The sequence below is a fragment of the Balaenoptera musculus genome, chromosome 16 (genome assembly GCF_009873245.2).
Source record: "Balaenoptera musculus isolate JJ_BM4_2016_0621 chromosome 16, mBalMus1.pri.v3, whole genome shotgun sequence".
Classification (NCBI taxonomy): Eukaryota; Metazoa; Chordata; class Mammalia; order Artiodactyla; family Balaenopteridae; genus Balaenoptera; species Balaenoptera musculus.
The window spans coordinates 30,286,778-30,310,545 of record NC_045800.1 but is presented as its reverse complement, the minus strand read 5'-3'; the positions used below and the strand labels follow the sequence as shown (position 1 = coordinate 30,310,545).

At 37.6% G+C, this 23,768-nt stretch overlaps 1 protein-coding gene across 1 annotated transcript in view; it reads left to right on the top strand.

Moving 5' to 3' along the window:
* Positions 1-1,167: 1,167 nt before the first annotated feature.
* The window catches only part of R3HCC1L (R3H domain and coiled-coil containing 1 like), a 92,880-nt gene continuing 70,279 nt past the window's right edge, over positions 1,168-23,768 (top strand). Inside the window, exons 1-2 of the mRNA XM_036829595.1 lie at positions 1,168-1,239; positions 22,716-22,824. The gene's annotated coding sequence lies outside the window, so the exon portion shown is untranslated. The remainder of the gene's footprint in view (positions 1,240-22,715; positions 22,825-23,768) is intronic.

The window sequence follows — 23,768 nt, the reverse complement described above, 5'->3', positions numbered from 1 at the left end:
TTCTCAGTACTCAGCACAAAGCCTGGTATATAGCAGTCAACCAAATACATCTTGTTGAATGACTGAATCATCTGGGGAATGTTTAAAACATACTGATGTCCACCTACCCTGAAATAAGATCTGCTATAAATCTCTCTTCTCTGAACCACAACATGTGTAAGGTTGGACAGTAAGTAGTGGGGCTGGTGTCCATATTTTGTAAAAACCACTTAGGAGATTCACTTCCATTTCTCTTCCCAAAGCCAATCAAGTGGATCCTTTAAATGCTTTAACCAAAAGTGTGATATGATTAAATTTTGCTGGCTGCATAAATAGGCCTGATGGCAGTAGGGAGGACTCAGAGGTGCTGAAGTGCTGGGACCAGTAAGGAAGCCCACGCTGTGACCAGGTAAGAAATGAGACGGGTCTGATTTAAATCTCTGGCAGTGGTGTGAAGAGGGAGCAGATTCAAGAGATACTCAGGACATAGAATCTACACAATTTGGTGCCCATTTGGACATAAGTGGATGAAGGAGTGAGACGGAGGAATCTAGGTTGAAGGTTGGAGTGAATATTAGTCAATAGGGAGGAGGGAAGAGTCACTTTGAAATTGCTACATTTGAGATGCCTGTGGGACACGAAGGGACACTTAAATATTAGTGTTCTCCAAGAATTCTGGTGAACACTAATATTTAAGAAGCAGGTTAGAAAAAGAATTGTTGAAGGAGACTGAGAAGAATGACCAGAGAGGAAGAAGGAAAACCTGAATAGTGTCATAAAATAAGTGATAATGTCCAACAGCGTCAAATGGTGCCTAAAGCTTAAGTTAGATGACATGAGTGATGGCAACAAGACCACTTTCTGTGGGGGCAGAAGCTGCCGGGTAGAGGACGAAGGAAGCGGAGACAGCGAGTTTAGACTAACTTTTTCAAGAAACTTGTCTGTGAAAAGAAGAGGAGGAATGGTATGATTGAGCTGTATGTGAGGAGATTTGAGCCCGTTTACAGCTAAGAGGCAGGAGACGGGTTGAGCAGACAGGAGCGCAAACATCTACCCTCTCGCGCCATTTTGACTGCCTCCTCCTCCCACGTGACCGGGAGGCGGCCCGCGGAGGCCGGCCTCGCGGAAACTACAGCCCCCAGAAGGCCCCGCGGCGCCGGGGCGGGGGCGGAGCCGAGGCCTGGCGCGCGCCCCGACGGTGCGAGCGGAAGAGCTGGAACTTTGAGGAGGCGGCGGATGCGGAGAGTGACTCTGCCGCCGGTAACGATCCGCTCCGTGTCCTTGTCTATCCCTCTCTCTGCACCCCAGGCTGGGGCTCGTCGCTTCCACTTCTCTCTCCACACTTGGCACAAGCTTTCTTTCCCCTTTGTTTGTTACCGGTGTTTTTCTCCTCACTTGAGGCGTGGGGCCGGCCCCCTCCTGGGGCGGAGGTTACTGGGAAGCTCCCGCCCTTCGACCCCTGCGGGCCCTGGGTTGCTGGCGACCCTCTCAAGGCCCTTTTTCCTTCCCAGGGCTGCGTGCTCGCTAGGGGCCCTCTCCCCAGTTACTGTCTGGGGAGGGGCCGTTCCTTTCCTGGTTTCAACAGGTACTGAGCGGGGACGTGGCGACCCCTTTCTCTCCCCAGGGGTACGGGGCTGTGGACGGCGGGGGCCGCCCGAGACGACCCCAGGGCTGCGGGCGATTTCTCTGGAGCGAGTCTGCCGCGCTGCCAGGGAGCCCCGGGCTGTCGGCTGGGAGTGAGCAGTCTAGTAGAGAGGGTGTACTTCCTGGTTTTCTTGGGCCGCCCTCGGAAAACTCCAGGTCCGATTTTTAAAGTTTTCTTTATCAGTAAAGCCTCCTCTCAGGGTTGAGTAGGGAAGGAGCACGGGATTTGGAATCTGATGTCCTGGGAGGAGTTTTGGGTATGCCACTTGCTAGACCTGTGATCCTTTGTAGCACATTTACCGCAGCCTCGTTTTCCCAGTCCGAAAAATGGGGGTAATCGTCTTTGGCCTGCCTGCCTTCCGGTGTTATGGGGTTCAGCAGAAGTGACATGTGGGAGAAAGCACGTTTCAAATACAGCAAGCTCACTATCTTTCTGTCTACACACACTCTCTCCCGCTCCCCTCTTGCTTTGTTATAGCCGTCCTTTCTTCAGTGCTACACGGGTACGAGTATCCCAGACAGCGCTTAATGTTCCTCACATGTGCTAAGCTGATGCCTGTCTCCAGCTGGTCTGGTGTCTCTTCCCCGTTTTCAGATACTGCTTGTGCTAAACCTAGCTCTGATTCTAATACGGTACCACTATCCTGTGTATACTAGCTGAAACAAGAAATATTGGAGTTATTTTCACCTACCCTAGGTATATGTGTTAGGAGTCTGTGTTACCTTATAGTTAGAATTCAGAATATAAACAGCCAATATTCCAGTCTAGTTTTTATTCTGGCATTTCAGCTCTGAGACTCCAAACAGGTGGCTTTTCCTGTTATTTTTCCCCTTGTGGAGAGAGAGGATTTTACAAACAACTTTTTGTGGGTTTGGAGGTATAGTAATGAGGTAATCTTGTATTTATTCTGCAGTCATTGGTTGAAGAATACCTGAATGTGGTTCTAAAAACAAAGAGGATGGCAGTACAGTGACTTAGTTGAATGTACAAAGTTGAACAAATTTGAGTTCAAATCCTGGTGCTGTGACTTCTAGTTTATGACTTTTGGCAAATTATTTCTCCTCTCTAAGCCTGTCTACTAATTTCTAAAATGGAGATGATAGCATTTACCTCACAAGGTGTCTCTAAGGATTAAATGAGATGTGAACATAAAGTAGTGCTGGAGTGAGTACGTGCTCATTATTTTGTTGCTGTTGTAATTGATGACTGTGATGATGGTAAAAAATGATGGTGATAATTTTAGGTAAAGTATTTTCTTGAGATTCCATTTCTTTTTTGTTGTTTGTAAAATGAGGATAGTTATCCTTAACTCATAAACTTAAAAAAAAAAGCTGTAAATAGACGTGCTCAGATTGCAGGGTTTTTTAAAAAATTTTTTTAAGGAATTGCATTTTATCTAAAGATTATATTAGGCTATTTTTTACTTTTAGAGGTTTCCAAAATGCTCTTGTTGTTGGGGTGTGGTGTTGGACTGGTGCTTCGTTTATAACCCATAGTAAGAACGAAGTTTTCTTTCTGCACATTGGAGCTTGTAGCAGAACAATTATCTGTGTTTATGACTTAGATATTGACTATTTACTAGGACAGAGTTTTTTGGGTTATTTGACATCTTTATTGGAGTATAATTGCTTTACAATGTTGTGTTTCTGCTGTACAACAAAGTGAATCAGCTATATGTATACATATATCCCCATATCCCCTCCCTCTTGAGCCTCCCTCCCACCCTCCCTATCCCACCCCTCTAGGTGGTCACAAAGCATCCAGCTGATCTCCCTGTGCTATGCAGCTGCTTCCCACTAGCTATCTATTTTACATTTGGTAGTGTATATATGTCCATGCCACTCTCTCACTTCGTCCTAGCTCCACCCCCACCCCGTCCTCAAGTCTGTTCTCTACATCTGCGTCTTTATTCCTGCCCTGCCCCTAGGTTCATCAGTACCGTTTTTTTAGATTCCATATATATGCGTTAGCATACGATATTTGTTTTTCTCTTTCTGACTTACTTCACTTTGTATGACAGACTCTAGGTCCATCCACCTCACTACAAATAACTCAATTTTGTTTCTTTTTATGGCTGATTAATATTTCATTGCATATATGTGCCATACCTTCTTTATCCATTCCTCTGTTGATGGACACTTAGGTTGCTTCCATGTCCTGGCTATTGTAAATAGTGCTGCAATAAACATTGTGGTACATGTCTCTTTTTGAATTATGGTTTTCTCTGGGTATATGCCCAGTAGTGGGATTGCTGGGTCATATGGTAGTTCTATTTTTAGTTGTTTAAGGAACCTCCAGACTGTTCTCCATAGTGGCTGTATCAATTTACATTCCCACCAACAGTGCAGGAGGGTTCCCTTTTCTCCACACCCTCTCCAGCATTTATTGTTTGTAGATTTCTTGACGCTGGTCATTCTCACTGGTGTGAGGTGATACCTCATTGTAGTTTTGATTTGCATTTATCTAATGATTAGTGATGTTGAGCATCTTTTCATGTGTTTGTTGGCAACCTGTGTGTCTTTGGAGAAATGTCTATTTAGGTCTTCTGCCCATTTTTGGATTGGGTTGTTTGTTTTTTTGATACTGAGCTGCATGAGCTGCTTGTATATTTTGGAGATTAATCCTTTGTCAGTTGCTTCATTTGCAAATATTTTCTCCCATTCTGAGGGTTGTCTTTGTCTTGTTTATGGTTTCCTTTGCTGTGCAAAAGTTTCATTAGATCCCATTTGTTTATTTTTGTTTTTATTTCCATTACTCTAGGAGATGGATCAAAAAAGATCTTGCTGTGATTTATGTAGGACAGAGTTTTATAGAGCATTTTTTGTTGGTTCCCCAGCCTCCCCGCCTTTCTTTTTTTTAAAGCCAGAGTATTTGACTGTAAAAGTTCAATCTAGTGGGTAGTGTCCAGAAGATTTGGTGACCCTCATTTTTGAAAGTGGAAACACTTAGTGACAGGTGCTGATGGTGGCACTGGTGTGTGTGTATCTGCAAGGAGTGAGAGTTCAGAGAAACCAAGGAGGAATGCCTAATAGAGAAAACTGATGTGTTGGTCAAAGCAAAGTCTTAGAGTTAAGAATTGAAATGTTTACTTTTCATTCCTTCAGATGCTGTGTTGACTACAAGATGTCTGCAGATGCAAATGTTTCCTTTACTTTTTTGATGTGGTTTTCCCTGGCTCCACTTTGCCAGTTTCATCCTGACTTATATAGTTAAGAATCAGCAAGATAACTATTTTGTTTTACTACAGACTTGTGTATAAACTATGACAGTAGAGAGTCATTTCCATTAAAATCTACTTTGTGTGCTATAATGTGTTATTTTTTCCTTTATGTTTCCTAAATGTTTTAAACATTTTTGTTCTTGATTGGTTTTTACTTGAGTTTTTGGAAGGTAGACCCATTTTCAGGCTTAGTGAAAGATGGTGTTATTATTATTACTATATTTAATTTTATTATTATATTTTTTCTTATAGTCATGAATTTTGGTGATACATATATATTCATTCCCAAAATGCTTCACATGATCACTGTATTTTTTTGTTAGTCAAGGTTAAGTTTGTTGACTGTGACCATTGAACCCTGAAAAACAAGAAAATTAATTGGCTAATATTTTTGAATCTGTGACCCTGTCCTCATTAGCTCCATAAGCTCAGTGTTCACAAAATATCTCACCAGAATGAATGGTAAGACTGGTATATTGTTGATTTGGCACTTGTGCACTCATTAGACATAATAGAAGTAAATGAACTAGTGCCAGAAGTAAAAGTATAGATTTTTAATTATAAACCTGTAATACAAGACTAGCCCTCACACTGTGTATAAAACTGGTGACCTGTAGGATGATCTTTGACAATCACTAACCTGAACTATAATTTAGACGTTTCTTTTAGTTGTTGAATTGTATTAGTTGCAGGCTTCCCACCCACAGGAGAAGTGAGAAGAAATGGAACTAGGCTGTTCATGTCTTGAAAGAGAACCCTACTTCTACTATTGCCACCCACCAGAAAATGTGCTCTTACCTAGTGGGGAAAAAAAACATTTAGAGTTTTCTGTTAATGAGCCCAGTAGGATGGATGAAGCCCGGGTAACTCCTAAGAGCTTATTGAATTACAGAGAAATTCCAGTTGTCAGAGGTTTAGATAGGAGAGAAGTTATAGGGTATTGCTTTGCAGCGGTAAGCCTGCATTTGAAGAGGATTTTCTCCTCTCAATAAAACACGGACCAGTTGCTCCCAGTTTGTGGTGTGTATTTTTCACGATCTCATGCTGGCCTTCTGTCTAGTTTTCATTCTTCAGATTTGCTCTTCAGTTTCATAACTATCTGTTGTCCCTCTTGTATCTTTTTTTTTAAATGTCAAACATGGCTGGTTTTGGACTAGGGATAAAAACAGAGAAGCACTCTTGGAAACAGCAGGTTCTGGTGTCTAGTATTCTGAGGTTCCCAAATAACACGGGTTAACCTGTGCATATGATGATAATGGATTTCTGGAATGGGCAAGTGGCTGACAGTTCATGACTGTTAAACCTGGTGCAGAGGCAAAAATATGGGCAAATGGTGTGTGGTGCTCCTTAATATCAGGTTTGCCTCTTAGGAAAAAATATGTGTAGTGTTAATACTGGCTTGCACCTGTGCTGTTTCAAGTTCTTTGCCGTGGAATACCAGAGGAGTATTAAAGAAAGAAGGGAAGCACTTGGATTTAAATCTTCACCTCTCAAATTGATACCAATAATCCTGTTTGTTTTTTCTTATCATCTGTAAAATAGAGTTAATAATACCAAGCCTGCTTATTTATAAAGATTAGAGGGAAAAGTTAACAAGAATTTCTTGGAAATGGGGTAACTATAGGGGAGAGACTTATAGAAAGGCAGTGTCTGAGAGGGGAAAACACACACACTGGGTTGGGTCACTTAGGGAGAGATAGAAAGAGGAATGGGCTTCCCTGGTGGCGCAGTGGTTGAGAATCTGCCTGCCAATGCAGGGGACACGGGTTCGAGCCCTGGTCTGGGAAGATCCCACATGCCGCGGAGCAACTAGGCCCGTGAGCCACAATTACTGAGCCTGCGCGTCTGGAGCGTGTGCTCCGCAACAAGAGAGGCCGCGATAGTGAGAGGCCCGCGCACCGCGATGAAGAGTGGGCCCTGCTTGCCGCAACTGGAGAAAGCCCTCGCACAGGAACTAAGACCCAACACAGCCATAAATAAAATAAATAAATAAATAAATAAAATAAAATTAAAAAAAAAAAAAAAAAGAAAGAGGAATACACACACACCAAAGGCAGAGAGTGAGGGTCAGTCAGAGATAGAGAGGGGACATCGGAAACACTGAGGGGGCAGTCAGACTGAGACATTTAGAGTTAGAAAGAAGGGTAATCAGAGATGTAGAGAGAAGGGCTGACTTAGAAATGACAGGTGGATGCAGGGAGGGAGCTGGAGAAAGAGAGACTGTGAGGGGGAACAACCAGGAGGGCATGACCAAGAGATGGGAGCTTATTGAGTTAGTTTTTGTCTGTTATTTGGGGAGATCTTGTAGACATTTGTAATTAGCCAAGAAAGGGAAGAAATGCAGATATTAATAGTAAATCAAGTAACATGTTTATGCAGTTTTTATTACACTAAAATTTTCCCTTAAACACTAACTTTATTTTGCATATTAAACATATAAACACCAAGCCAACTTTTGTTACAGGCTTGTTGACTACTTACTTGACCCCTTCATAGTATAGTTTAAACACATTTTAAAAAATGAAATAAAATGATTATTTTCTTTTTTAGAAATATTTTTTCTTAAAAAAAATCTAATATATGCTTACTGTAGAAAACTTGGGAGATACAGAAAAATTTAAAGAACAACAAAACTCATAATCTCGCAATCTAAGCAACACATAATGAGGCCTGCATTTTTCATGTTTTCTTAGGTATTTATTAAAGCTCTTCTTCTTTCCTAACAGAACCAAAAAGCTGTTTATAAGTCCAAAATCATTTTTAAAAAATTAATTAATTAATTAACTAATTTTTGGCTTTGTTGGGTCTTCATTGCTGCATGTGGGCTTTCTCTAGTTGTGGTGAGCAGGGGCTACTCTTTGTTGCGGGCTTCTCATTGTGGTGGCTTCTCGTTACAGAGCACGGGTTCTAGGCGCACGGGCTTCAGTAGCTGTGGCACGTGGGCTCAGTAGTTGTGGCTGGCGGGCTCAGTAGTTGTGGCACACAGGCTTAGTTGCTCTGTGGCATGTGGGATCTTCCCGGACCAGGGCTTGAACCCGTGTTCCCTGCATTGGCAGGTGGATTCTTAACCACTGTGCCACCAGGGAACTCCCCAAAATCATTTTTAAGTTAACTATTTGTGGTGGAGTTAACTTTATATTCCTATTTTGTCACTTAGGTACTTCCATAAACTATAGTATTTGTGTACCTATTTTTATTTCCTACCTCCCTAGGTTAGATTAATAACTAGACTATCTGTTATTCGTATTTGTGTTTTAGACTAACAAAGTGTCTTACATGTAGTAAGTACTCAGAATATATTTGAGATGAATTGTTAAGTTCTCTAATTAGAAACTTTCTTATTTAAATAGTCTGTACAATTTCTCATCGGCAGACTGGTCTTCCTTAATGTTGAGAAAAGCTTGATTTTAGGCTGTGTGTGTGTGTGTGTGTGTGTGTGTGTGTGTGTGTTTAATATGAAGTTACTGAACTAGGAAAGGGGTGCTTTTTCCGGTTAGCTTTTGTCATGTAGCAAGCCACTCTGAAATTTAGTGATGTATCAATAAAAAGCATTTTATTACACTATGGATTCTGCCAGAATTCAGACAGAGCAGTGTGGAGACGGCTTGAACCTTAGCTAGAAAGGCTGGAAAGCTGGTGGTAATTTTGTGGCTGGAAACTAGAATCTGGAGGCTTCTCCACTCATGTGCCTCATGAGTGAAGTTGACTGTCCCCTGGAACACCTACGTATGGTTTCTCCACATAGACTAATCGGGCTTCTTCACAGCATGGTGGTGGCTGTTTTCTAAGAGTAAGCATCCCAAGAGAACCAAGTGGAAGCTGTGTTGCCTTTTGTTACCTGGACTTGGAAGTCATGTAGTGACACAAGCTTGCCATATTCAAGGAGGCAGCAGTGGTTACACTGAACCCACTTCTCACAGGAGGAGTGTCAGAGTCAACCTTGTAAGAAAAACATTGGAGGTAATGGAAGTGGGGGATAGGTGCCATCTTTGGGAAAGACGGTTGGTCACAAGCAGTTACTGGACTGGGAAATAGTAAGTTAAAAAATGAGTTAATAAAACATCACTTTCTGAATGTTAGTGAGTAAGTATCCTATTGCATATTAGTAATGTTAATTGTGTTTAGTTTAAAAACTTACACTAAACTTTTAAAGGCTTTTAAACTCAAAGCTATTTCAAGTTACTTCCTTGACTTTTAGACTCTGAACAAAATCTTCTTTCTTTCTTTAACCCAGCTTGCAAGTTGGTGAGTTTCTATACTTTGTTCTATCCCCTTCTAAAATGCAACGGAGTCTAATTTTGTAAATAATCAGTTACATGTAAATAATATGATACTGTAGAAAATTTGGAAAATCAGGAAAGAAACAAACTTATAATCTCACCTTTCAGATGTAATCAATTAGAAGTACATAATTTCTTATCCATGGTTCCTAAATTCAAACTGTTGTGAAGATGGAAGGTTTTTAAGAAGGTTGTAGCAACCTCAGTTGGCAGCAAAAGCCAGTCTGCACTGATATAAGGCTATTTGTAGTCTTTATTTATCATATGTAGTATAGTGATTTACACTTTATTCCACAAAAATTTCAACTTGTTTAATTACAGAGTGTTGCCCCAGACGCTGGTTAGAATATTTTGTAACACATAGAATATGTACCATGTTAACCTTTCTAAAAACCTGAAAATTTTTTCTGAATTCTGAAGCCTGTCTGACCCCCAGGAGTTTTGGATAAGGGATTTTTGGACTGGAATTAAAAACCTAGTGCTAGGAAAAGATAAATTTATTAACCTCCTTTAGTGGTTCTAAACTTTTTTATCATATGAATCTTCCCAGAACTTTTCTGCTTTCATTTCACATTTTTATTTTAGGAGAAGACCCAGAAGAAAAAGAAATAGTCTTGATTTGTTTATATGATCGGTAGTTCTCTGCATCCATCCCAGATAACTGTTTCAAACTCAGTGTGACCATCTTTCAATACATTCAGGATTTCCAGGCCTCTTGACTCTTCTGGTGTAAGAGCCAGTGATGTAGTAAGTACTGGAGTTTGACGAGCCCAGGGAGCCATGTAGGTCTTGGTTTTTGCCACCAGTATTGTTAATGTGACATTGCTATTCTTTCCTTTTTTGCCATAGTGTTTTTTTTTTTTTTTGGTACTGTGCTTCTTGTTTGTTTCCTTGAGTAGTCTGAAACTTTTCCTTGCCTCTGACACTTGAGTTCAAGGTTGAGGAATTTATCTTTAACTCCATAATGTCAGATAGTTTTAATTTTTAAAGTATTTTCTTATTACTATTATCACAAGTTCAGTATGTGCTCATTATCAAGGATTTGGAAAATATAGCCATATTTTCACCACTTGGAAGTAACTGTTAACATTGAGGTTTATTTCCTTCCACTCTATTTTCTGTGTATGTATATTAATGTAACACACACAGACTTACATTGGAATCTCTTGCTATCGTACATAAATTTTGCATTCTGCTTTTTAAAAAATATAACATGTTTATTAATAGTGTCTAGGTCTGTTTCTGGAGTGAGCATGAATTATATTACTGGACAGTGACCTTTATATTTGTATTCATTTTGTGCAGGAACCTAGGCGACAGGTTCAAATTCTGGCATTGCCACTGCCACACTGAAAACTGGGGCAGGTTATAGGATATCTCTGGGCTTCCATTGTGTCAGCCGTCAAATGAACTTTTCAAGGTATTTGACGCGACAATCTGATGAAAGTTAACCCACTCCTTGGAAAATCACTCATACAAAAGAAGTCTTTGGTCAAATTTTTTTTAATTGCAGTATAATTGACTAACAATATTATGTTAGTTTCAGGTGTACAACATAGTGACTTGACAGTTTTATACATTACAAAATGATCATGATAATAAGTCTAGCTACAATCTGTTACCATACAAAGTTATTACAGTATTATTGACTGTATGCCCTATGCTGTATATTACATCCTTGTGACATTTATTTTATCATTAGAATTTTGTATCTTAATCCCCTTCACCTATTTGACCCGTCACTCCCCACCACTCTCCCTTTTGGCAACCACCATTTTGTTCTCTATATTTTTGAGCCTGTTTCTATTTTGTTGTGTTTGTTCATTTGTTTTATTTGTTCATTTGTTTTGTTTTTTAGATTCCACATATAAGTGAAATCATACAGTATTTGTCTTTCTCAGTCTGACTTATTTTACTTAGCATAATACTCTTTATGTCCATCCATGTTGTCACAAATGGCAAGATTTCATTCTTTTTTTAATGGCTGAATAATATTTAATTGTAAAAATGCCACAAGTTCTTTATCCATTCATCTATTGATGGACATTTAGGTTGTTTCCATGTCTTGGCTATTGTAAGTAAGGTTGCAGTGAACATTGTAGTACATATACCTTTTTGAATTAGTATTTTTGTTTTCCTTGGATAAATACCCAGAAGTGGAATTACTGTATCATATGGTAGTTCTATTTTTAATTTTTTGTGGAACCTCCATAGTGGTTGTACCAATTTACATTCCTACCAACAGTGCACGAGGTTTCCCTTTTCTCCACATCCTCGCAACACTTGTTATTTCTTGTCTTTTTGATTATGGCTATTCTGACAGGTGTGAGGTAGTATCTCATTGTGGTTTTGATTTGCATTTCCCTGATGGTTAGTGGTGTTGAACATCTTTTCATGTGCCTGTTGGCCAACTGTATGTCTTTGGAAGAATGTCAGTTTAGGTCCTCTGCCCATTTTTAAATTTTTGACATTGAGTTGTACAAGTTCTTCATATATTTTAGATATTAACTCCTTATCGAACATATCATTTGCAAATATCTTCTCCCATTCAGTAGGTTGCCTTTTCATTTTGCTGATGCTTTGCAAAAGCTTGAGTTTGATGTAGTCCCATTTGTTTATTTTTGGTTTTGTTGCCCTTGCCCAAGGAAACAGATCCAAAAAAATATTGCTAAGACTGATGTCAGAGAGCATGCTGCCTGTGTTTTCTTCTAGCAGTTTTATGGTTTCAGGTCTTACATTTAAGACTTTAATCCATTTTGAGTTTATTTTTGTATTTGGTGTAAGAAAGAGGTCAGGTTATATTCTTTTGCATGTGGGTGTCCAGTTTTCCCAACATCGTTTATTGAAGAGACTATATTTTCCCCATTGTGTATTCTTGCCTCCGGTGTCATAGACTAATTGACCATATAAGTGTGGGTTTATTTCTGGGCTCTCTATTTTGTTACATAGTCCGGTCAATCTTTGCAATTCTTCCCATTCTACTAGATGAACTATATGTTGAGGAATGCAAAATATAGCAGTATCTATTTGAGGTTATTAGGGCTTCATGGAAGAGGAGGATCTTGAAGGAAGTGATAGAATGACAAATTGACTTTAGAGGGATAGAATGACAAATTGACTTGAGAGGACAGAAGAAAATTCCACATAGGGTGATGAGACGTTAGAAGCAAAAAGGTACAATATATGTGAACTGAATGAGACAAAAAGGGTATTTTAACAATATTGCACAAATGGAAGGTTTGATTTTACTGATGATGGTGAGTAGTAAAGAGATGTGATTTGTTAGGTTTACATGTCTATGGGGATAATGAAGAATTAATGGGAAGCTTTGAAGGCTAGGCTGAAGAACTTAGATTTGATCCTATAGATGATGGTATTTTTGTTGAAAGTCATATGATGAAAACAGTATTTGAGAAAGGTTGTCCTGGTAGCTTTGTGGGATAATCTCAAGTAGGGAGTGGCTCTAGGGTATCTCAATAGGACAATCGTGGAATAATATGGAAATAGAAAACATGATAGCTCTTGTGGAGGAAGAGCAATAAGAATGGGGTTAGAAAAGCTGAAAGAGTCGGAATACCTCAAAGTTTTGAGCCTGACAAATCAAGTGTATTGTGGTGTCTTTTTTTTCAAGATTTTTTTTGATGTGGACCATTTTTAAAGTCTTTATTGAATTCGTTACAGTATTGCTTCTGTTTTTTTTTTTTTTAAATTTTATTTATTTATTTATTTATTTATGGCTGTGTTGGGTCTTCGTTTCTGTGTGAGGGCTTTCTCTAGTTGCGGCAAGTGGGGGCCACTCTTCATCGCAGTGCGTGGGCCTCTCACTATCGCGGCCTCTCTTGTTGCGGAGCACAGGCTCCAGATGCGCAGGCTCAGTAATTGTGGCTCACGGGCCTAGTTGCTCTGCGGCATGTGGGATCTTCCCAGACCAGGTCTCGAACCCATGTCCCCTGCATTGGCAGGCAGATTCTCAACCACTGCACCACCAGGGAAGCCCCGCTTCTGTTTTTTAATGTTTGGTTTTTTGGCCTCGAGGCATGCGGGATCCTAGCTCCCCGACCAGGGATTGAACTTGCACCCCCTGCATTGGAAGGCGAAGTCCCAACCACTGGACCACCAGGGAAGTCCCTATTATGGTGTCTTGATAATGACATTATCTGAGAAAGGATCTCAGATAGGTCTAGGGAGAAAGATAATGAGTTCAACTTCTAATACAAGTTTTAGGTATTAGATAATTTGAGTGGTAGTTGAAAAAATCTGGTGCTTTAAAAATAAAGAACTTAATAATATAAATGAATGCTGTCCCTTTGAAAGTAATCCATTTTTAAGACCATGCATTTATTCTAGCAAATAAATATTCTTTGGAATTTGTCTTTTGGAACTGCTTTCAGAACCAATAGAACCATATAAGAAAACCGGTCTCATTACTTTATGGTCATATCTTTTGTGCCCAAGAGTATTATCTTGCTTGATCACTCATCTTATTTACCATTTTTATTTCTAAGTGATATTTGACAGTTCCTAAAAGTTAATCTGCAGAGGCATGAAATTTATTACCATGGTAGATATTTAAATAACTATCATCGTTGCTGAGGACAACCTTAAAAAGCTGTGATAGCATCCTTAGAAAAGGTGCTAGTGCACGCTGGTTAAGAGGGTGGGTTCTGGAAGCCTAGACTTGAATGATCTCTTTAGTACATTAGTCTTGTGTATTGAGTAAGTTAGTTAACTTGTCTGGGTCTCAGTTTCCTCATTTTTAAAATGAGGATGGTGATAATATGCCCTACTTCATAGGATTATTGTGAGGGTTAGCTCTTAGAACAATGCCTGGCAAATATTAAAAGCTCAGTAAATATTAGCTGTTTATTACCATCACAACAACTACCACTACTGCTACCACCACCACTTTGGCTATTTATCTTTTTTGTTTTAAAAATCACTTGTGTTCCTGTTTAATTATGTCTTGTACAAATGGAATGATAGACAGCTGGAGATAAAAGTAGAGCTCCAGATAAATGATCAGACATATAGTGATGAGGTTTTTTAGAATGTTTGATCTAGAACTTAGTGGGAGAAGAGCAGAAAAGACCAAGGATGGAATATTGGGGAATATTCATAGTAAGGGAGTGGGAGGCAGAAAACGAGCCAGCAGAAGGGCAGTGGAAGATTGTTTAGAGAACGAAAGAAAACAAGGAGTGTACATTAGTATAGAGGTTATATTAATTAGGATTAGATTTGTTTGCAACCAAATAACAGAGACTTAAGCATGATAGATTTCATTTCTCTCGATGTCACGAATTCCAGAAGTAGTCTAGGACTGTTGTGGTTTATCATGGTGTCATGTTGTTGCTCCACTGTGCATGGATTCACTTGATGGTCTAAAATGGCTATTGGAGTTCCAGCCTTTTCATCCACGTTCGAACCAGCAGAAAGGAGGAAGAGAAGAACATATCTCCCTCCCTTTAAGGATACTTCCTGAAAGTTATATGTACCACTTTTGCTCATATTCCATTGGTCATGTAGCCACATCTTCCTGCAGGAGAGGTTGGGAAATGTAAGCTATTTTGAATGGTCAGTGCCTGGGAAGAAAAAACAGGAACAATAAGGATAATCCAAGGGTAGCTAGATGAGGATTATGGGGTAGATAACAGAGTTAATTGTCTTTAGGATAGTTTAATTCATTATTGGTAATCCTTGATAAGAGTTTCAGTACTTGGCAAAACTATGAGTATGAAACTACTCTTATCAAATTGCATCAACAGTACTTTGTTTTTAGGGTGTACTCCCTTCATGAATCCCTACTTAATTAGGATTATCAGTCTCTTATAATGAAAAAGATTATGGGTATGTATATATATGTATGCATGTGTGACATATACATATATATTATATATATAATATATATATCTTCTCACTTAACATTAGTGTTTGCCAGAATTTCTTCATATGGCAGCAGCATGCAGTAAAATTGATGATAATTAAGCCTCTGATATCTTTCTTTAGTTGTTTTAAGCTTCTAATTTTACCTAGTCTTCTATCCACTCTCCAATTTGGTTGTTTTGGGCCACTGTTTTTAATCTGTCTCTGTCCTTTTATATTACCACTCTCTCTCTCACTGCTGTTAATACTTCCCAAAATAGATAAATGAGCATATTTAATTAAATGTGTTATTTGCACTCTCCTGATCATTAATGAATTTGTAAGTAAGGTCAGACCTACAATCTTCCTAGTATTACCATGGCTGAATTATCTCTATCCACTAAATTGGTAATTATTTGCTTTAGAGTTTTTTTTTATTTTTAAAGCTTCCATATTTTGTATGTTTATGTTCTTTTAGTGTTGGAAATATGAAGGTCTTCTAACAAAAAGGGGGATATGTTTTCCCTAGGATTTTTGTCCCTTTCAATTGAAAATGTTTTATTTATATATTTTTGAATGATGAACCATATATTTAAGATGAGAAGTTCATATGTTGCTATTTATATTTTGTCAACAGACATATAGTTTAAAATAGATGTAGTTTAAAAAGGGTTTATAACAAAATATAGTGAATAGTTACTGTGTCATTCCTGCCCACTCTCTCTAGTCCTCTCCCTAAAGGTAACCACTTTCAATTCCTTAAGCTGTTCCTTCTTGCATTTACATATCTCCATATTTTAAAATAATATGTGTGTAATGCTGTCTTTTGATTCACCAATTTATTCATTATATGTTGTGTTTCTATTATGATAGAGAAAGTTTTATTGTTCTTATAAATTTATTTATTTATTTATTTATGGCTGCATTGGGTCTTCGTTGCTGCACGCGGGCTTTCTTTAGTTGGAGCGAGCGGGGGTTACTCTTCGTTGTGGTGCGGTGACTTCTCTTGTTGCGGAGCGCGGGCTCTAGGCGCGTGGGCTTCAGTAGTTGTGGCATGCAGGCTCAGTAGTTGTGGCTCACGGGCTCTAGAGCGCAGATAAAGTAGTTGTGACGCATGGGCTTAGTTCCTCCGTGACAGGTTGGGTTCTTCCCAGACCAGGGCTTGAGCCCATGTCCCCTGCCTTGGCAGGCGGATTCTTAATCACTGTGCCACCAGGGAAGCCCAGTTTTTTTTTTTTTTTTTTTTTTTTTTTTTAAATTTTTCATTATATTTCACCAAAGAAAATATACAAATGGCCAATAAGTACCTGAAATGATACTCAACATCATTAGTCATTAGGAAATAAAAATGAAAATCACAAGATACTAATACACATTCACAAGGATGGCTATAATCAGTAACAGATAATAACACATGTGCAAGGATGTGGAGAAATTTGAACACTCATAGATTGCTGATGGGAATTTTAAATTGTGTAGCTGCTTTGGAAAACAGTTTGGTAGTTCCTCAAAAATTTAAACATAGAATTTCCATATGACCCAGAAGTTCCACTTCTACATATATGCCCAAGAGAAATAAAAACACACATCCACACAAAAACCTGTACACAAATGTTCAAAGCAGTACTATTCATAATAACCAAGAAGTGGAAACAACATAAATGCCCATCAGCTGATGAATAACTAAACAAAATGTTGTATATCCACCCATACAATGGAATGTCATTCAGCCATAAAAAAGAATGAAGTACTAACACATGTTACAACATGGATGAACCTTGAAAACATTATGCTTAAGTTAAAGAAGCCAAAAACAGAAGACCATATGTTGTATGATAACATAGATATGAGATGTTCAAAGATAGAAAATAGATCAGTGGTTGCCAGGGGCTGAGAGGAAGCGAAAATGAGGAGTGACTGCTAATGGACACAGAGTTTCTTTTGGGGTGATGAAAGTGCTCTGGAATTAGATAGCGGTGATGATTGCACTGTCTTGTGAATATGCTAGAAACTACTGAATTGTACATTGTAAAGTGGTGAATTTTATGGTATGTGAATTATATCTCAATGGAAGCCCAGTTTTATTGTTCTTAAACCACAGTCACCACTGCTACTCCTCCCCTGGCCTCCCAGTTTCTGTTACAATATTTGGTTAAATCAAATAGTTAATGTTGTGTTTACATTATTATGTCTGTGCAAATTTTATTTGCTTATAGTGTCTTAAATAGTGGCCTCTAAGTGCAGTTTTCCACAAGGTCAGTGACAGTAATCTGTCATTTCAAATTTTCTTTCTTTTTTAAAAAAATTCTTGGAAATTTCTCTTCTGGAGACTTTCTTTGTCCTCTTGTCTGAGCCTACTATTTGGGCCTGCTGCACCGCTCTTTTCCTGGGCTGATTTTCCTTTGTTGTCGTCCTTAGACTTTTCTCTGTTTTGGGTATGATTCCCAATATTGTTGGAACTCTTATCTTTTTCATTTACCCTCTTGCTTGAGTGGAGCACATTCTCTAGTAGTTGTGTTGTATTAAAAATATGGTACTATGGCAGAGAGCCTGGGGATGACTGCCTTCAACATGCCTGTCTCTGTCACAGAGCTTTCATCTGAAATGGTTGCGTTCTACTTCTAGCTCACAGTTAGCATCCTGGAATTCCCGTTCACCAATATTCTTTCACTTCTCTCTTGTGTTGGATATCCTGTTTTCCATATCCCGTGTCTTCTTTGTTTTGATTTATGTACTTGATTTATGTGCCAGGTACTGTGCTAACATCTTTTTTCTGTTTAATTTATGTTGACATTATTTCACACTACAGAAAATTACAAGAACGTACAAAAAATGTACCCAGATACCCCAAATGTTGACACTTGACTGTATTTCCTTTCTCCCTCTCTTTCCCCCAACCTGCAATATTTGTTTCTTGAACTGTTTGAGAGTAAGGTACAGACCTATTCCCCTGTATACTTAAATACTTCAGAGTGCATTTTCTAAAAACAAGGACATTCTTGTATGAATGCACAGTACAGGTGTCAAAATCAGGAAATTAACATTGATTTAATATTATTATGTAGTCCACAGACTTTTTCACATTTCACTCATTGTCCCAATAATGTACTGTTTTATAGCAGAAGAAAATTCTGGCTCATGAAGTGTATTCAGTTGTCATGTCTCTTTAGTTTCCTTTAATCTGGAGCATTTCCTCGGTCTTTGTTTTTGCATGAGATTGCCATTTTTGAAGAGTACAGGCCAGTTATTTTGTAAAATGCTTGTAATTTGGGTATATCTGCTGTTTTCTCATGACTGGATTCAGGTTATCCGTTTCTGGCAGGAGTACCACAGAAGTAATGTTATGCTTCTCAGGGCATCATGTCAGGAGGCACAGGATGTTGAAATATTAGTAATGTGATCTTGGATCACTTCATTAAGGTAGTATCTGCCAGGTTTTCCACTATTTTTCCTTTTATAATTTTTCTTGGTGGTAAAATATACATAACATAAAATTTTATCACTTTAACCATTTTTAAGTGTACAGTTCAGTGGGATTAAGTGCATTGACATTTTGTTTGTAATTTTGAGGCATCTTTGCAAAAATACTTCGAGATTTTATAAATATCCTGTTACTCCTTGAACTTCTGCTCACTAACTTTAGTATCCATTGGTGATTTCTGCCTGAATCATTTTCATGATGGTTCCTAAATGGTGATTTTCTAATTCCATCATGTCTTCTACACTTATTTATAATACTTTATTTCATTATTTATTTTGACGCTGTTCCTGATTTGGTCAGTGGGAGCCCCATTCAAGCTGATTCCTGTCTCCTTTTGCCTTGCCCTTGTCATTCTTGGAGCACTTCCTCACTTTTTACCACAAGATGTTCTAGGCTTATCTTGCACTCTCCCAGCCTGAGTCCTACAATAAGTTATTTCCTCAAAGAGCTCTGGTTTGTTTTAGTAGAGAATGGCTCTATAAGCCAGGATCTGGACTCTAGATGTCCATTGACAGTGCTGCTGGGTGTCAGTATCATTGCTTTTAGGCCCTTTCAGTAGGCATCTAGGAAATAGAAATATGTGATATGTGTGTGTGTCCACACACGCTCATATACATCTTTATCTGTCTCCTGAAAGCAATGAGTTTATATTGATACCTCTGATTCCAGTCCAACACTACAGGGTTTATTCATTCTGTATTTATAACTCCCTCTTCCAAAAGTGAGAAACCTGCCCCCATTATTCATGTTTTTACTTATTGGCCTAATCCTGGAATACTAGAAAATAGTTTAAGAATTGCTAACTCATACCACTACTTAAAAGACACCTAGTAAGTAGAGTTCAATACTTGTTTATAGTTTTTTCCTGTAGCCTATGGGCATATAGTCTAAATCTCCACTGGCCAATAAAGTAGCCACTAACCACATGAATTGAGATGTGTTGTGAGTGTGAACTGTACACAGTTTGTAAACTTAGTATGAAATAAGAAATGTGAAATACCTCATTAATATTTAAATAATATGGTTGTTATATGTTGAAATATTTTAGATATGTTAGGTAAAATAAATTAATAAAATTAATTTTACCTATTTTTATTTTAATGTGGCTACTAGAAAATATTAAATTTCATATGTGGCATCCATTGTCTTTCTATTGGACATCACTGAGCAAGAAACCATGTTCAAAAGTTACTTGGATTAGTTTTCTCTCCCCAACATTCTTCCTATAACGTGGTTATGTTAGTTATTTGAAATACAGTTCATTTCTATTGTATTCTAAGTTTTTCTCCCTATCCTAATTGATCTTATTTATTTTTGAGCATGTGAAACATTAATATGGTTCCAAAAGTCAGAATTGTATTAAAAAAATATATATATACTCAAAGCATTGTCACCCATTTCTTCTTCCTTTTCACCCTATTTCCACCCACCCTCTATAGGTAACCAATCTTATCATTCTCTGAATTATCCTTCTTCTGTGTTTTTCCCCCAGGAATGAGGAGATACACGTTTATTTTCTTATTTCTTAACTTTTTACACAAAATTTAGCATACTATAGATAGTACTTTGCTTTTTTAATTTAACATTTCACTTAAATATATTTTGGTATCCACTCCATATCAATTTGTAGAAAAATTTGTAGAGCTCGCCCTCCCTCCCTCCCTCCCTTTGTCTTTTCCTCCCTCTTGCGGTTGCATAGTACTCTATTGTGAGGATGTTAACCATTCTCTTATGGCCGTTTCCAGTATTTTGAATTTATAAACATTGCTGCAGTACTAACGTTGTTTATATATATTTTTGTACGTTGGAAATATATGTTTGGGTAAATCCCTAAAATAGGAGAGTTGGGTCAAAAGTTTAAAAGCAAATATAGTTTTCCTAAGTATTGCTAAATCCCTTTCTGTGGGGGTTGTATGAATTTGAATTCCCACCAGCAATGCATGAGTTTTCCCACAACCTCATCAGAGGTCAGAGTATGTTGGTATGCTTTTAAATTTTTGCTAACCTATTTATAGTTAGATAGTATCTCGATATAGTTTTAATATTCACTTAGTAGTAGTTAATGGTCTTTTCATAGAATATATAAAGGCCATTTTAATATCTTTTTGTGTGAATTGTCTTGTATTTTTAAATTCATTTTTCTATCAGGTTTTTTATGTGTTCTCCCTCAATTTTTAAGGGTCTTTTAAAATATATATATATATATTAGGTATATTAGCTGTTTATAGTGATATATGTTACACATATTTTCTCCCAGTTTGTCAGTTATCTTTTACTGTGTGTGTGTGTGTCTGTGTGTCTGTGTGTCTGTGCGTGTGTGCATGTGTTTGAGCTTTTATGTGGTCCAATTTTTCAGTCTTTTGTTGCATCTGAATTTTGGGTTATAATTAGAAAACCTTTCCCTTTACCCAGGGTAAAGAGGAATTCACACACGTTTTCTTATAGTACTTGTATGGTTTTAGTTGTTACATTTGGATCCCTGATTCATTTGGAATTACTTTAATGCATAATGTATGAGTTAATAATATTTTTCTAGATGCTAATTTGTTGTTTCAACATATTTTCTTTAAAAAGTACAGTCTTGCCCAATATCTTGAGATGCCACCTTTATCCTATATTAAGTTTCCATTGAGTTTATTTCTGGACTTCTGTTCTTTTACACCAGTTTGTCTATTCCTGCATCATTATCACACTGTTTTAATTATAGAGGCTTGATAGTATATCAAGGGCTAACTTTAAAATTTTTTAATGTTTTATTGGCTATTCTTACAAGTTTATTTTTCTGTTGAATTTTAGTATCAGCTGTCTGTCTCTGTAAAAAAGCTTGTTCATATTGAGATTTTTATTGGGATTACATTAAATTTATAAATTAGGAAGAACTGACATCTTTATGATGTTGAGTTTTCCATCCAAGAATGAGGAATATCTTTCCATTTGTTCAAATCTACTTTTTGTCTTTCAGGAATGTTTTAAAGTTTTCTTTATATTGTTTTTGAACACTTCTTGTTAAATTCTCCATTTCTTAAAAACTTATTAATATGGTTTGTAGATTTTTATGCCAATATTTGTAGAACTACATTATTCTTTTTTTTTTAAAATAAATTTATTTTATTTTTGGCTGTGTTGGGTCTTTGTTGCTGCACGCGGGCTTTTCTCTGGTTGCGGTGAGTGGGGGCTACTCTTCGTTGTGGTGTGCAGGCTTCTCATTGTGGTGGCTTCTCTTGTTGGGAGCACAGGCTCTAGGCGTGTGGGTTTCAATAGTTGTGGCACACGGGCTCAGTAGTTGTGGCACACAGGCTTAGTTGTTCTGCAGCGTGTGAGATCTTCCCGGACCATGGCTTGAACCCGTGTCTCCTGCATTGGCAGGCGGATTCTTAACCACTGCTTCACCAGGGAAGCCCCACATTATTCTTTTTAATGTCTGTATTGTTTTACATAGTATAAACGTACCGTAATTTAACCTGGCCCATATAGATGGACATTAAAGTTATTTATAATTTTTCACTATTATAAATAGTTCTGGAATAAGTATCCTGTAGAAATCCAGTTATTTCCTTATGATAAATTCTTTGAAGGAGAATTGTCTGGTCCAAAGGTCTTTTGATATATAAAAGAGTTTGAAATATTGTTAAAATGCTTTCTACATTAATAAAATGTGTACCTCCATGAACAGTGTGGAGTCCTATTCAGTCTGTACTTACCAAAACAGGACCTTATTGCTCTTTTTTTCATCTTTGCCAGTTTGATGGGTAAAAAAATATATTTATTTTGGATTTCTTTGCTAACTGATGTGATTTATTTTTTCTTTGCTAACTGATAAGGTTTATTTTTTATTCATCCAGCCAGCCATCCACTCAGCATATTCTTTTGAACATCCACCATGTGCCATCCTAAAAGTTAGAACTATAGTAATGACTAGAAGTTGAACATCTTTTTGTGTTTTGATCATTTGTATTATTTTCTTATCTCTCTCTTTTTTTTTGATGGCAGTTAGTAGATGTTTTGTCCCCCTCAGACTAGTTCTCAGAGGGCTGAGAATGAGAGAAGATGACATTTCCTTTTTCTGTTTTGTTGTTGAGCTTCTAAAAAGTGTGTGTGTTTATTTTCATTGCACATTCTATGGTAAATCATTGTGTTAAACTGTTAGTATTCCTGAAATGAGATCCTGAAAGTTCAATGCACAGACAGGTGTCAAAGAAGTGATAACTACATATTTTTATAAAAATAACTTTTATTACTATTATTTTCCAGGTGAGGCTGCTATCTGTCAGAACGGGACTTTTTGTACCATTTGCCTCAGACACAGTCTATCTGCACGTTGTAGAGTTTTATTATTCAAAAGATAAATGTCACTTATTTGGTAAGTCAGTTAACTATACTTATGCATATTTTAGAAATATTGTTTATTTACTCTATTTGTTTGCTTATAGTTTGTTTTTTAAGTGTCATTTTATTTTGTAACTCTCATGTAAAACAAGTTTGAAAGTGGCAATATCCTAAAAGATGTTCAGGGTCTTTTGAAGATTTTCTTGTTTCTATTCACTGTCTTTCTTAAATTTTGGTTTTGTTGTAGAGAGAACAGGGGCTGGTTAAATATTGGAATTGGTTCTCAAAGTTGAATTACTATCTTTGCTCTTTTCAGTCTCTTTCTACTGTAAGAACTGGGAATTAACATCCGTCCTGTCCAGCTGTAGCTTCCCTGTAGTTCAGATAGGGAGCAGCAAAGATGCAGTTTTATTGTAGGGGTTTGATGAACTGATTTGGGAAGACTAGATGGGCAATTAAATCCTCAGTAAAGCATAATAAAGCAGAATGAGTAATGCTATCAAAGAACTTAGAAATGAAAACTAATTAGATAACTAGTGAAACTGATTTTAATTTTTAAAATATTACTCTGTAGGTATTTATTTTTAATTAATTCTTTTTTCTAAGAAGACTTAAGTTGATATGACCTGCTGTTTTGTGAGAGGTTTTTCTTCCCCACATCCTCTGATGATCTTTTCAGTCTGTTCCAGCTTCTGACTCTCATGTGTAGCCAGTGGCAACCGGGAAGCTGATATATAAGATGAAGGATTTTTCAGAGGGTCAGTCACAGCAACTGTCAGAAGATGACTGTACTTGTGTGCTGCTGAAGCACATGGCAAAGAATTGGATGGAAACTATAATGAAGCGATACTGGTGATTTCCAGAATTTCCTTTTAAGTGGTTTTGCACAGCAAAACATAGTGAGAGGTAAATGTTGATATTGAGAGCTGAGCTTAAAACAAAGTACTGTCAAATAAAATTTAAGGATGAGGAGCCATA